The sequence below is a fragment of the Zootoca vivipara genome, chromosome 4 (genome assembly GCF_963506605.1).
Source record: "Zootoca vivipara chromosome 4, rZooViv1.1, whole genome shotgun sequence".
In the NCBI taxonomy this organism is placed as follows: domain Eukaryota; kingdom Metazoa; phylum Chordata; class Lepidosauria; order Squamata; family Lacertidae; genus Zootoca; species Zootoca vivipara.
The window spans coordinates 72,870,035-72,883,989 of NC_083279.1; the positions used below are offsets into that span (position 1 = coordinate 72,870,035).

The window sequence follows — 13,955 nt, forward strand, 5'->3', positions numbered from 1 at the left end:
ACTTCCGGACATGCGTAGAAGCGACTTCTGGTGCTGCGAATATTTTGGAAATGGGCACAGCAGTATCGGAAGTTGCTTCTACGCATGTCCGGAAGTGCATAGAAGCAACTTCCGGTGCGGCACCAGAAGAACATGGCCGCCGGCAGGAGCTCCGTAATCCGGGGGAATACGGGGTATTTTGCCATTCGGGACACCTGCGGGAAATGGTAAGAAAATTCGGGGGTTTCCCGGGGGAAACGGGGTACTTGGCAGCTATGTATCAGAAACTGGGAAGAGGTTGGGTGAAGCCAACTCTTTCTCTCAGAGCTCAATTCTTTCCTAAGGTCCATCAGGTAAGGTCAGGGGGAAGATGTCCTCCTTCTCTTCCTTGGCTCCTGCTGATACTGAAGCACCCTGGCTTTCAGGTCTACAATTCACAGAGCCTGTTTTTGTTCACATCTCCCAGAACAGTAAGAGAAAACCCTTGCATGAAGCAGTTCCATATGACTAAAGGGAAGCAGGACTGTGCTGCTGTAGCCCACCATCACAACCATCTTCCTGGTTCCAGCTTCCAACACTCCCTGGAGAGAGCATTGCACCACCAGTGCACCACCACTGAGTAGACCCACCATACCTCAGATGATGAGTCCACCTAGAACAAGTATTCTGATAAAGACATCAAAAGGATTAGGGCAGGAAGGACTGGTCTCGGTCTCATTTAGCTTCAGGCATAAAGAAAGGGACTGTAGCTCAGTGGTAGAGCATCTGCTTTGCATGCAGTTCAACCTCTGGCATCTCCAGGTGGGACTGTGTAAGAACCCGCCAGAAACCCTGTGGAGAGCTGGATGTCAATTTAGGCAATACTGAACTACATGGACCAATGATCTGAGTCAGTATAAGGCAGCTTCCTCTATTCCTATGTCTGATTTAGCTTCAGGTGTTACATGCCAAGTTCATGTAAGCAAGTCAAACGGATGCTTCCTGCCTTCACTCTGGCTTTGTCTTCATATATTTTGGGGGAAAACAAACAAAAAATATGGCACCCAGGAGCAAGCAGAAGCACAATTAGTTCATGCCTGTTTGCATCCTCACCCCCAAGTGCTGAAATTCTTCTCCAGCTTTGTAGCCTAACAGCAGCATGGTGAGTGGAAGGGCAGAATTTCAGCTATTTTAGAGGCTGCCCCAGAGATCAACCTAGCATGCACAAACTCACCTTAAAATGTACTATCCAATATTGTCTTTGCTTCAAGGTATACAATTGGCAGCAATCTAACCTATTTTTTTTCTTTTAAAGACTTGCTACATTAAAGAGGAGAGCAGGCAGGTGTATAAAAGCTTACAATGTGTGAGGAGAGGAGGCTTAACCCTTACCTTCCCAATTGCAATTCCTCCAATCAAAAATGACCCTCTGTGTTGCAATTAGGCTTTCTAACAACAACAAGTTCTTGATACAATGGTACTGCTTTTTAAGCCAAATTTTTGTGTGACTGTGATTTTCAGGGTAAGCAGAGTGTGCAGGAAGCTGCAACACCCCCTCCCCAAATCATCCCTGTGCCACAGTTAGACTTGGAAACATGCTTCCATTAGTACCAATGAAATATTATTATTTTTAAAGCCTAATTTCTGAGCAGAGGATAGGAACAGGGGAGGGGGGATGAGGAAGTCCCACATCCAGCCTGAGGGCCAGAAGTTCCCCACCCTGCTTTTGAGTCTCATTACTCCCCACTTTCTTTCTCACAACCATTTTATTTGTTTCCTCTTTGCTTTTGGCAGTGACTGGAAATTAATTTATTCACTTTTCAACTCTTATTGAATTATACACTTGGTGTATAAGCATTTGAGAGACATTTTCCAAGATTATAAGTCAAATAAAGTTGTGTGGCGCAATGCTCCAGGGAAGCATTGAACCAGTGCTCATGAAGGATGGGGAAAAATTTACCTCACATATCAACGTGAGCTAAGCCGGGGAAAGTGCAGACTGATAAATCCCTTTTATCGGCTGCACTAGCGTGTGGAGGTGGAGGATTTTAAAAGTCTGGCCATTCTCCTCAGTGTCAAACCCAAGGGCGACATTTGAAATTCTCTGGTGACAGGGAAAGACAGAGACGGAGAACTGTGGCCATGTGTTATCAACCCAGAGGACATGACTGAAGTAGGGAAGACAAAAGATCAAAATGCTGGTGGAGCTTCCTAAATAATTCAAAGAGAAACAAATGCCTCACAAAACTGGTCGAAAGCAATGCTAGGCAGAAATGCGTGAAATGGAACTCGGAGGCTATCTCAGCTTACTGCTTCAAACAGCCCCTGGCACTTTCACCACCATCCTTCCATAGTGTGCAATCTCCATCTGGGTGCTGGTACCCAAAAGCTGTTCCAATATTTCTGTGTTGCCTCTTGCACCCAGGCAGCTGTCCTGCAGGGTTTGGGGTTTTTTTGCCTCGCAAACAGCAGAATTCAGCTTGATTTCCCCTTTAGATAATAGAATGACAGAGACTGACAGCTTTGCAGTGCAGTTTTATTACAAACTGTTGAAGTGTGTATGCGTACAATGTTTTTCCCCTCCATCCAATCTGTCCCCACTGTGTACACCAGTTATAGCTGGCTCATTTTTCCAGCTAAATTTGGTTTTCATAATCCTTTGTTCTTGTTAGCCCTGAAAAAATATATATCAGCAGTTCTCTAGAAAGGGATTTGGAGCCTGTACTGCCTGATTAATTAACTACAGAATTGTTAATTAAATTTTAGTTATTGATCAAGAAGCAGGGAGGAACCCAGCTTGACTCTTAGGGCCAAGGTATACATAATGCAAGAGATCTCTTCTTGGATCTCCCACTGTTTTGGGATCTCTCTCTCTCTCTCTCTCTTTTACTTTGAAACAAGGCAGGGGACTCAAAATATGACCGAGGCAATGACAGTAGGGTAGAGAGGAGTGCTTAGCCATCACTTGAAGCTTATAGTAGCTCTTTGTGAAGCTGAAGTTGATGCACCTTTGCATGTGTCGCCGGCCTGGCCAAACAGCAGTTTGGGAGTAGGGATGGGTGAATCTGTCAATTGCAGTTTCTCATTTTCCTACTCTTCCATCAGTTCTCCACATTTCCAAATCCTTTTGCGATTAAAATAATAATAATAATAATAATAATAATAATAATAATAATAATAATTCATGAAAATTCAGCAGGATTTTAGTGTGAATTTCTCCTAATATGCATATATTTGTATGCAACCTTGCCCATGTGAAGTTGCCTATGCATATGTGCAGAGTAATTTCTTCTTATGCGTGGACAGGCCAGGAATCAGCGTGTTTTTACATGAGTAGAGTGTGTGTGTTTTTATTTAAAATGCATCTCTGGGTTATTTGTGGGCTGTAGGAATTCATTCATTTTTTCCCCTTCAGAATATAGTCTGGCCCCGCACAAGGTCTGAGGGACAGTGGACCACTGCTGAAAATGTTTGCTGACCCCTGCTCTAGAGGTAAAACTAAGAAAGTAGTCAGCTTTTGTGTTTCTTATTTCTTTTGCTATTGCCCAGAGTCTCTGTGCCCTGACTTAGAAACTCACCAGGCAGGTCTGACATGTGCCTCCATATTTAAACATTATATAGGGATATGTCACCCGGGTGGGAAAATGCCTTTACTGAAAAACAAAGAAGGAGCAGCAGAAGTAGGAATGAAATATATGGCCTGGGTCCCAAGATCAGTGAACACACACACACCCCTAGTAAATGTGTGGGCTGGGCAACCACACATAGCACCACAGATATCAGGGGTGGATGTGCATTCACATCTCCATTAAAGAAAGAATGAGTAAGCACGCGGTCATCTATTCTGTGTGTGAGTGCCTGGGCAACATTGCATAGGCTGCGCTGACGTACCACTGGCCATACAGCCTAGTAAATCTTCTTTCCCACTTAGTTTGTCCACACCAGCTAACCCAGGGATGTCACCCAGATATTGTTGTTCTTGAGCTCCTATCAGACCCAGATAGAATTGTGAATAATAGTATTGATGGGAGTTGAAGTCCAGTAACAACTGAAGGATGCTATGTTGGCTGTCCCTGAGCTAATTTATGGACAAGGAAGTCAAATCTGTAGCTTTCACCCCCCCAAAAGCCCCTATTTACCCTGCCAAATGGCTGGACCAGGGCAATTACAATGCAATTTGGACAATAAAGCAATGGAGGTCACTCAGACCCTACCCTGCTCCCCAATCTATTTCCCTCCCTGTCATGTGCTCCACGGCATGCATTGGAGGAGAGAATGCTTGGTCTCTGCAGGCTTCCCTATTGCGCAATCTGATAGGAAAAAAATATTTCTTCCTTTTATCAGCAATGAAGCTGAGGGAAAAAAGGGCAGCAGGAAAATAGCATTTATTTTAACCCTTCTGATAAGAAAAAGAAAACCTCAGCCCATCTGGAAGTTTCTGCTTCTCTTTCTTTCACATGCACAGCCAAGAACATCTTAAGGTCAGGCTGTAAATCATGTAAAACATCTTTATCTACTCAAAACTGTTCTGCTCCTTTATTCCTACACACACCACACATGCACACACACACACCAAGGACTTTTTGAGATCATCAAAATCCAACACTCACGGAAGGTAGGGAGGCGGGTATTTTAATAGTCGCATCACAACACATTCAGATTAGGTGATCTACAAGCAAGACAGCCAAAGGACCGAATTGTTGCAAAACTAGAAACTGTGCCAAAACTCATGCCTCTGGATCTCTTGCACATCTCATATGCATTAAAAGGTTGGGGCACAGGCCCCAAAGAAGCACCATGTGTGCTAGTGGCATGTGACCTTCATTTCCCTACTTCTATTGATTTGTATCCATCATTGCCTGTAAGCATATTTTGATATTCCATTTTGCTGACTTGCTGTCACCTCTGCCAAAACAGCAGGCAAATGAAGTAAAAACAAGAACACAGGTGGTTTGACTCAGATTTGAGGTTCACTGGCTGGTTAAGCTTGATAACAACCACATTGCAGATGGGAGAATTAGACCAGCGTTTCTCAACCGCTGTTCTGCGGCACACTAGTGTGCCGCGACGAGAAGGGCGATTTGCATAGTCACGTGCCTGGCGGCCGCCAATAGTCCACACTCACCCACCGGAAAGCAATATTTCTCCTCCTTTTTCCCAAAGCTCAGTGCAAACGAGCCTGGCGGCCGCCAATACACAACACTGACCCGCCGGAAAGCAATATTTGGCAAGTGTTTCTTACAGTCATAATTATAATATAGGGCGGCACAGAGTTAAATTTTTTAACTTTTTTAATGGTGGTGTGCCTCGTGATTTTTTTCACGGAACAAGTGTGCTGTGGCCCAAAAAAGGTTGAGAAACACTGAATTAGACAATAACTGCCCATGGAAGTGAGGGTGAGTTTGTGTGTATAATTCAAAGCACCGAGCTGCTCAATCCAAGCCAATTGTTATTGCAGCTATTCTCCCATCGCTCAGCTGAGGCATAAGAACATTGCTATGTTCCTTGTTATAACACCACTAGGCTTCTGTTCAACAACTCCTTACCATGGGGTAGGTTACATGTCTAACTTTCCTATAATTCACTGATTACATGGAACATGGTCACATGATGTGTGTGTTTTTTTTAATATTGTAATTTTATGATGTGAACCACCCTGAGATCTACGGGTATAGGGCAGTATACAAATTTTAAAAATAAAAAGTATAAAGGGACCATTATGCTTTAAGTTCCCCACTCAAAATGCACATGAATTGTTTTCCCAAGGCTTGTTTAAAAGCATAGTAGCTGCGGGTGGCACTGTGGGTTAAACCACAGAGCCTAGGCCTTGCCGATCAGAAGATCGGCGGTTCAAATCCCCAAGACGGGGTGAGCTCCCGTTGTTCGGTCCCAGCTCCTGCCAACCTAGCAGTTCAATAGCACGTCAAAGTGGAAGTAGATAAATAGGTACCGCTACAGCGGGAAGGTAAACGGCGTTTCCGTGTGCTGCTCTGGTTTGCCAGAAGCGGCTATGTCATGACCTGGAAGCTGTATGCCGGCTCCCTCGGCCAATAACGCGAGATGAGTGCCGCAACCTCAGAGTCAGTCACGACTGGACCTAATGGTCAGGGGTCCCTTTAGCTTTAGCTTTAGCTGCCCACCCAAAGCCCTTTCCAAGACACTATTTCACCTCAAACTACCAAATGTTGAAAAAGGAAGTAGGGAAATGTCTTCACAAGAATTAGAAAATTTGTTGTGTGGATTTTACTTAAGCTGCAGCCTCTTTGTGTCCAGCCACATATGGAAAGATATTGTAGCAGATACACAGTGATAGATCTTCACATCTGCTGAAGCAGCTTGAAGCCAACAACTTTTTAAAAAGGTTTCATGGTGTGACTGTAAAAAGTGCCAGAGCTTTGCTTTATATTTTATATCATCATATCCTGTTCAGCTGCAACTTTTAGCATGATAGCTTTATAATAATGAAATGATCACAGGATCATTTCACTCTGTCACTTGACACATGCTAATGACACATCTGGATGTGCTCAATTTGGTTTTATGATGCATGTCCATATTTTGTCAAACCACACACATTCCATTGCAACATCATGCACATATATGGCCACCAAGGCTGTGCAATGGATTATGCTAAGCATACCACCCCCATCCCATTCAGCTTCTAAAGCACTCTTAATTGCTGGCAATATTTCTTTGCTGTGTTGGTTGTGGTTAGTTCAGTGGTTCAAACTGTTCAAACGCAAATAGAAAGTATTTCTTAGTTGGGCTGATGTGTCCTCAGCATCTTGGAAACCATAAAGGGCTGCAAATCTTCATTTACTGCATGTATAAAGTCATGCATGGATTTGTGACACATATTCACGAATGCACACAAACTTTGTGTGCATTTCAAGGAGACAAATAAGCCTTCCAAGAACATCTGTGTCACTGAAGGACAAGACAGCCCAGGACTCTCGTTGAACTGACCTACTTTTACATTCTGTCCTTGGCTCAGATGAGGAGGCAGAAGGACAGGAGGGATGTCAATAGACTCTGTCAATAAACCAAAGCAAGAATCCTGGCTGCTCTCATCTAACACAGTTTAATTTTTAATCCTGCAAAGCAGCAACAAGGACATGGGCGGCAGCAATCCGACAGCAGAGCAAATTGGTCAGGACAGAGTGGATTGATCTATCTGGGAGAAATGAAGACACAGCAGAAACTCTGTTTTATGAGTGGGGATGGCTTTTGGCCTCTCTTACACTTGGCCAAGAAAGACAGGAGCGTAACAGCAGCAAGGACATATTGTGAATCAAGCCAAGCATCCAAGTGCCAGATCCCTACCTACAGATTAGTTGTCTGAAATGACTGTCTGTGCAGACAAGCACAGTCACCCAGCATATCTTAAGAGTATAATACTAGAGCTGTATTCATAAGGCAAAAAGCCACCACACGACTGCTCTTGGTTGTTGCTTTTTTCATAGGCTTCCACCCTTCAATGTCTTCTGCTTCCTTTTCCCCCCATAATACTGGCTGGCCTGATGTCTCTGTCCTCCATACTGTATATGCTGATCCAATGCACACCTTGGTTTCATTTCAAACACTCATATTTAACAGCAGGAATAAAAATAACAGAATGTCCTTCATTACGTTTGCATTTGTGCAAAAGCATTTATCCAGGGCCCATCTTGTACAAAGTGCTGAACAGAGCACAGAAGTAGCTTAAGTGCAATCACATGTAGAATAAGGGGAAGGGCTTACAGGTCACTAAGCATGACTCTCAGACACACCTGATAGTCTTCATTTTAGAAATAATAAATCCAGATAACTTATTAAGTGTGCATATAAACCTGCTGCCCCTGTCATCACTGGCTCTCTTTAATGAGGTTCTCATTAAGTCATTCCAGCTTTGGAACACAGCACCCACCTCCAGTGGGATGCAATGATTTGTTCCTTCCTGTAATGCAAAATTAAGAGGCGAAAGAAAAAGTTTACATGTCTTGGAAAATGGAACGTTGGGAGTCACATACAGGACCCTCAAAGGTATTGGTTAAACAAATCCTGGCTACACTTTCACTCACTTTCATTCACTAAAACACTCACTCATCAAAATAATACCAGGATTTTCCTGCAGATTTCTGAAAGCTATTTCATTTCACCAGCATAGCGACATGAATTTTTGGTTCATAATGATTTAGAACATCATGCAGGTGATTCCTTGCCACCTCAGAGGCAAGAAGTCTGCAGCTGATGTGAGGAAGACTGAGGAAATGAACACAAGAATCAGTATTGGGTTAAATTAGGCCACACCTTTACTGATTACAGGTAAGAGTAGGTTTGGCTAAGTCATTGGCCACATTGTATCTGGCATCAGGATGCTTATATGTGGATCAACTGTGTGCTGGGGAGTCACCCAAAAAATGGATTAGGTGCCACGACCCCGCATAAACCTGCCATTCAGAGATGTTTTGGCCCATTGGCCAAATGGGAGTGTGGACTTCCAGACCGAGTCACCCCTCTTGGATTCCTTTAACCAGTTACCTGCATGACAAAGGATCCAGTCCAATGGTTTAGCCATCAAAATTTTGACAGTTGCTATGAGGTAGGTAAAAACCTGCACACCAGTCAATTTGCTTGCAGGAGAAAATTCCTCTCTAGCCCAAAATACAGCAACCGATTAAACACAGCAAGGTCCTTACGTCAACTTGCCCACTCCCCCATTGAGGGGGCCCCAACTGTCTGGGTGAATGGGAGGTAAATTCTGCATTGGTCAGCCAATACCCCATGGGTGGGCAGGGCACAGCCCCCATGCCCATGCCCCAGTAGGCTTGCAGGCAAAGCCCACCCAAACAATGGGTTCAGCATGGCCAGGGGAGGGCAACATCAAATGGTCATCCCCTCTCCCATCTATCCAAGGCAAGGCATTTATCCCTGGATCCAGCCACAGTCTCATTGTGTGGCAAACACTGAGCCTCCTCCTGTTGAGACATTCAGTGAACACATTGGTTAGGCAATTGTGCCCACTGTGCCCACTTCAGACTTCCATGCATTTATAGACCCTTTTTATAGGTTCCCCAATCCTGTTGACTGTGAAGGAGCTTAGAATAGGATATATTCCTCAACTATGCCCTGGTTATGGAATTCCCTGTCTCAGAGGACTAGCATGTCTTCATGCTTTATGACATTTTATGTCAGGTTGAAAACATTCTTCTGACATGCTTTCTAGAAAGAAAATTATGAGCCAAAATGTGTCAACTAACTTAGCAATAAGAGGGTGATTGTTTTACCAACAATTGGTGCTATTATGAATGGTCATTGGACTTCTTTTACATGCATGCATTTAGGCTTGCAATCTCAAGGGACGGAGGGTAGACTAAAGGCAAACAACAAAAGGGAAATTAGAGGGAGAATCTTAGATTGCCTCCTGAGCTAGTCAAAATCTCTCCCCAGTTTTGGAGCATGTCAGGTGGCTGAGATGGCTTTGTATATTTCAGATCCAAGCTGTTTCCTGGTCCTCCATTGACACATCCCCAGTAACACCCCCTCCCCCTAATCTTGACCTCACTACTGTTGCAGAACTGACATCGCTAGGGCCAGGGTGTTTCCACAGTGGCAAGAAGGAGCTTACTTCCTGACATCAGAACCCTCTCTCCAGTGATGTACAGGGAATGTCAATGTTTCCTATGGCCCTGAGACACCCTCCCATGCTTTTCAGATCCAGATTTAATTGAATTTTCACAGTCTGTGCATTTGCATTTCATTGCCACCCGACTCCTTTCTCCTTAGTTTTTCTTTACATCTGTATATTCCTGTCAACTGAGGAAAACACATGCATCTAATAGAATGGACACTAATCTTTAAGGTCCTCCAAAACTGCAAGAGTTAGACTAACACATTTATTCCACCTTACTTTGAATCATAACTGGTACAGGTTTGTTTTCAAAATGGCTACAAAGGTAGAGTTACAATACTATAGTTTTCATCCTCCACTGCCCAACTTTTAAATAATGATTCCTGAAGTTCCAGTTATTCTTTTCTTCTATATTTTAAATCCTTTATACAACTCCTTAAGGAGCACAAAAGACAATATCATAACTTCCTAAGTATACTGTCCTTGACTGAGAGACCCAAATGGCATACGCTATTTCTAGAGCATTTGATTAATTAATATACTCAAATGCTGTTCACGGTCTTTCCTTCTCTAAACTGACTTCCAGTATTGAACCAGATACTCTATTGACTTGTATTTTCTTATGATCCTTTGTACGTATCTACTGACTGACTGATCTTTCTTAGCAGCTATGCTCTTATGCTATATATTTGTAAATTTGGCTTTCCCGAACTATATGCAGCACACTCCATTTGTCTCGGGTGAAAATTTACCCCACTTAACTCCAACTTATCAAGATATTTATGAATTCCAGTCTTCCCCCTTCTGAAATGTCAATATTCTTTCCCAGCCTTCTGGCATTTGAAAACCTGAGATCCAAGTAGTTTTTATCCAAATTACAGATGAAAGTCACGAACATTATGAATACAGCGACAATCATTACAGACAAAGTTCAATTTGTTGCCTCATGCAAGTATGGAAACAAACTACTAACAGGTATTTCTTGCTACGTTAGACATTCAAATTAGCCACCAATTCTTTTGCTTCCATGTTACATGTTCTGTCTCTTGCAATAAGCATCCACTTGTGAAGTCACATGATTTTTTAAAATTAAAAATTCTGCCTTAATTAAGAACTCTTTTTAGAAAATGTTTGCAACACTGTTGTGTGTGTGTGCGCGTGCGCACGTGTGTGTGTGTGTGTGTCTGTGTGTGAAGTCATACATGTTACATTCCACACTAATTTCCACCCATATCAACCTTATATGAATGGTAATTCTTCCAACAGCATTAGCAGAAATAAATGTTAATTGCATCCAAATATTTGGATTGGCTAACATTAGGGATTATTATCCCATGACTGTCAGAACACTCCCCTTGTCCTTAGAATTGGCACTTGTGAAGCAATTTCAAGAGTTGTGCCTCTCCCAGTTGCCTTTATGGAGAGTGGAATGAAAAATTGTGGATGACTAACAGCGCCAAACCTCAAGTTCTGTCACCGTAATAATGAAATTAATCTACAGGATTCTTAAGAACATGCATTACAGAAATCTACATGGGGCCATTTTTAACAGTTTTTTGGGATACTGCCTCTCTTATCTAGCTTCCTAGAACCCCTCTGGATCTGTAATAGTTTAGAGATGACATGAAATATTTCAATTATACAGTTTCTTTACCTCTACCTTAGCTGTAGAAAATTGGTAGAAATTAATTTATCACCTCACAGATGGAAACAAATTAGCAGAAACTGCAGCGAAAGACAAGGATCGCCAACAGAATTTGAATTCATTGTGCTTACCGATTAGGGCACACACGCTTCACCCATTAGGCTATGCAATCTTTGCTTCCTGTCTAGGATAAATTACAGGTGTTAGATTAGTCACAGGAGGGTTCCCCCATTGTTCCATCATTGCAAGAGAAACACTAAAAATTGCAGGACTGAATAAAAAATCCTTAAGATGGAGTGTAAAAGGTATAATTCTTCTTTTATTTACCCAATAAACCCTTTCATTACTGGGTTATTCCTCCATTCATGCCCACTTTGCAACAGAATAGAATATTCCATAGAGTCCATAGAATCCTCACCCATTTATACCTAACTGTATATTAATCCTTCCTTAATACAGTGGCATTAACTTGTAGAAACAAATAGATATGTAGGGTTTTGACTGCTGGGAATCCCATATTTTTCATCCTAGAATGAGAGGAAGTTGATGAAGGAGGCTAAGTTCCATGACTGTGCATTGCTATGATGTGAAGGTTTGAACACACAACCAACCTCAGATAAAATGTCCTCACTTATTTGACTTTATGCTATTTAAGGCCAACTAACAGCATATGAACAACCTCAGATATGCTGATGACACAGCCTTGATGGTAGAAAGTGAGGAGGAATTAAAGAACCCTTTAATGAGGGTGAAAGAGGAGAGCGCAAAATATGGTCTGAAGCTCAACATCAAAAAAAACTAAGATCATGGCCACCGGTCCCATCACCTCCTGGCAAATAGAAGGGGAAGAAATGGAGGCAGTGAGAGATTTTACTTTCTTGGGTTCCATGATCACTGCAGATGGTGACAGCAGCCACGAAATTAAAAGACGCCTGCTTCTTGGGAGAAAAGCAATGACAAACCTAGACAGCATCTTAAAAAGCAGAGACATCACCTTGCCGACAAAGGTTTGTATAGTTAATGCTATGGTTTTTCCAGTAGTGATGTATGGAAGTGAGAGTTGGACCATAAAGAAGGCTGATTGCCGAAGAATTGATGCTTTTGAATTATGGTGCTGGAGGAGACTCTTGAGAGTCCCATGGACTGCAAGAAGATCAAACCTATCAATTCTGAAGGAAATCAGCCCTGAGTGCCCACTGGAAGGACAGATCGTGAAGCTGAGGCTCCAATACTTTGGCCACCTCATGAGAAGAGAAGACTCCCTGGAAAAGACCCTGATGTTGGGAAAGATGGAGGGCACAAGGAGAAGGGGACGACAGAGGACGAGATGGTGGGACAGTGTTCTCAAAGCCACCAACATGAGTCTGACCAAACTGCGGGAGGCAGTGGAAGACAGGAGTTCCTGGCATGCTCTGGTCCATGGGGCCACAGAGAGTTGGAGATGACTAAACAACTGAACAACAACAACAGCACTATCTTAAGGACATAGAAGGACCTCTGCTAAATGAGAACAAAGGCCCATCTGGTTCACCATTCTGTTATCACAGTGGCCAATTAGACACTTGTGGGAAGTCCACAAGCAAGACATGAGGTCAGCAGCACTGTCAATCTCATGTTTCCCAAGCAGCTGATGCACAAGGATACAGCTTAATGTAGCAAATTGTGAGGAAGCTGCTCTTTTTCTCTGTGCTGAATCACTTAAGGTTACACAGGGATAAAGCTTCACTTCATCTGTACAAGAGGGAACAGATTCTCATGGAAATCTGACCTTCCTCCAGTGGAGTTAACAGGGAGGCTCATATGGTCCCATGGTTACATATCTTTAGGTGCAAGGCAATAAATATTTTCACATCTGGATCTGGAAGGGGGAAGGATTCTTTGGTCACACTCTGGTTTCTCTCCCCTTTTCAGCCAGCCTACAGTTGCAGCAAATACTATGGGAAATAGAGGTTGTAGTGCCGACTGTCAGTGTCCAAGTCCAGCACTGCAACATAGCTAGGATATCCTGGACCCTTCCACTGGGATGCTGATGGTTTTAAACTGCCTTGCATCTGACTGGGAGTGCAGGGCACTCAGCTCTTGACAGGATTGCCTCCTCTTATTATGGCTTTGCCTTGAACAATGAGAGTTATTTAACTATTTTCATTAAAGGCAGTGCATTTTTTGGGATGATAAAGATAATTAAGTGCTGAAAGTGTGGTGATCCATTTGACACAGTGAATAAAAGATATGAAGTATTTCTAATAAAAGCAGAACCCCCACTGGGACTTGAACTCACTGCCTATCTTTGCAGTCTAAGCAAAGCCTTCTGTTCACTAGGCAAATACTTTGGATTCGCTCTCCATTGCTGGAGTTTATAACTGTGATATTGGCTGCACACACTGGGTCTCCCAGTTGTTGTTCTCTAAAAGCAAAAGAAATATATTGTTTCTTGGATGCTCTCTGAGAAAATAAATAATTTTTATAAAAATGAATGTACGTGTTGTAACGTTCCAAAACCTGTTCTCTTATTTGTTCCAAGATCTACAGTGCATGCTTAATTCCATTGCCCACACTCTTATTTCTTCTGTGTGAGATCCCCCCCCCCACTCTTTTTCATCAATAAAAAATGTGAAAATAGAATGGGCAAGGAGGCTTCTGGCTTTCCAGACAGCCACTTCTTCATGAGCAATGCTGGAATAATCTGAATGCCGGACATGATTAAACTGAGTAGGTCTGTACAAGCACACTCCAAATAATGTC

General features: G+C 42.8%; 1 protein-coding gene across 1 annotated transcript in view; it reads right to left on the minus strand.

Moving 5' to 3' along the window:
* Positions 1-13,955, minus strand: part of LSAMP (limbic system associated membrane protein) — a 445,759-nt gene that overhangs the window by 358,428 nt on the left and 73,376 nt on the right. The gene's annotated exons all lie outside the window — the stretch shown is intronic.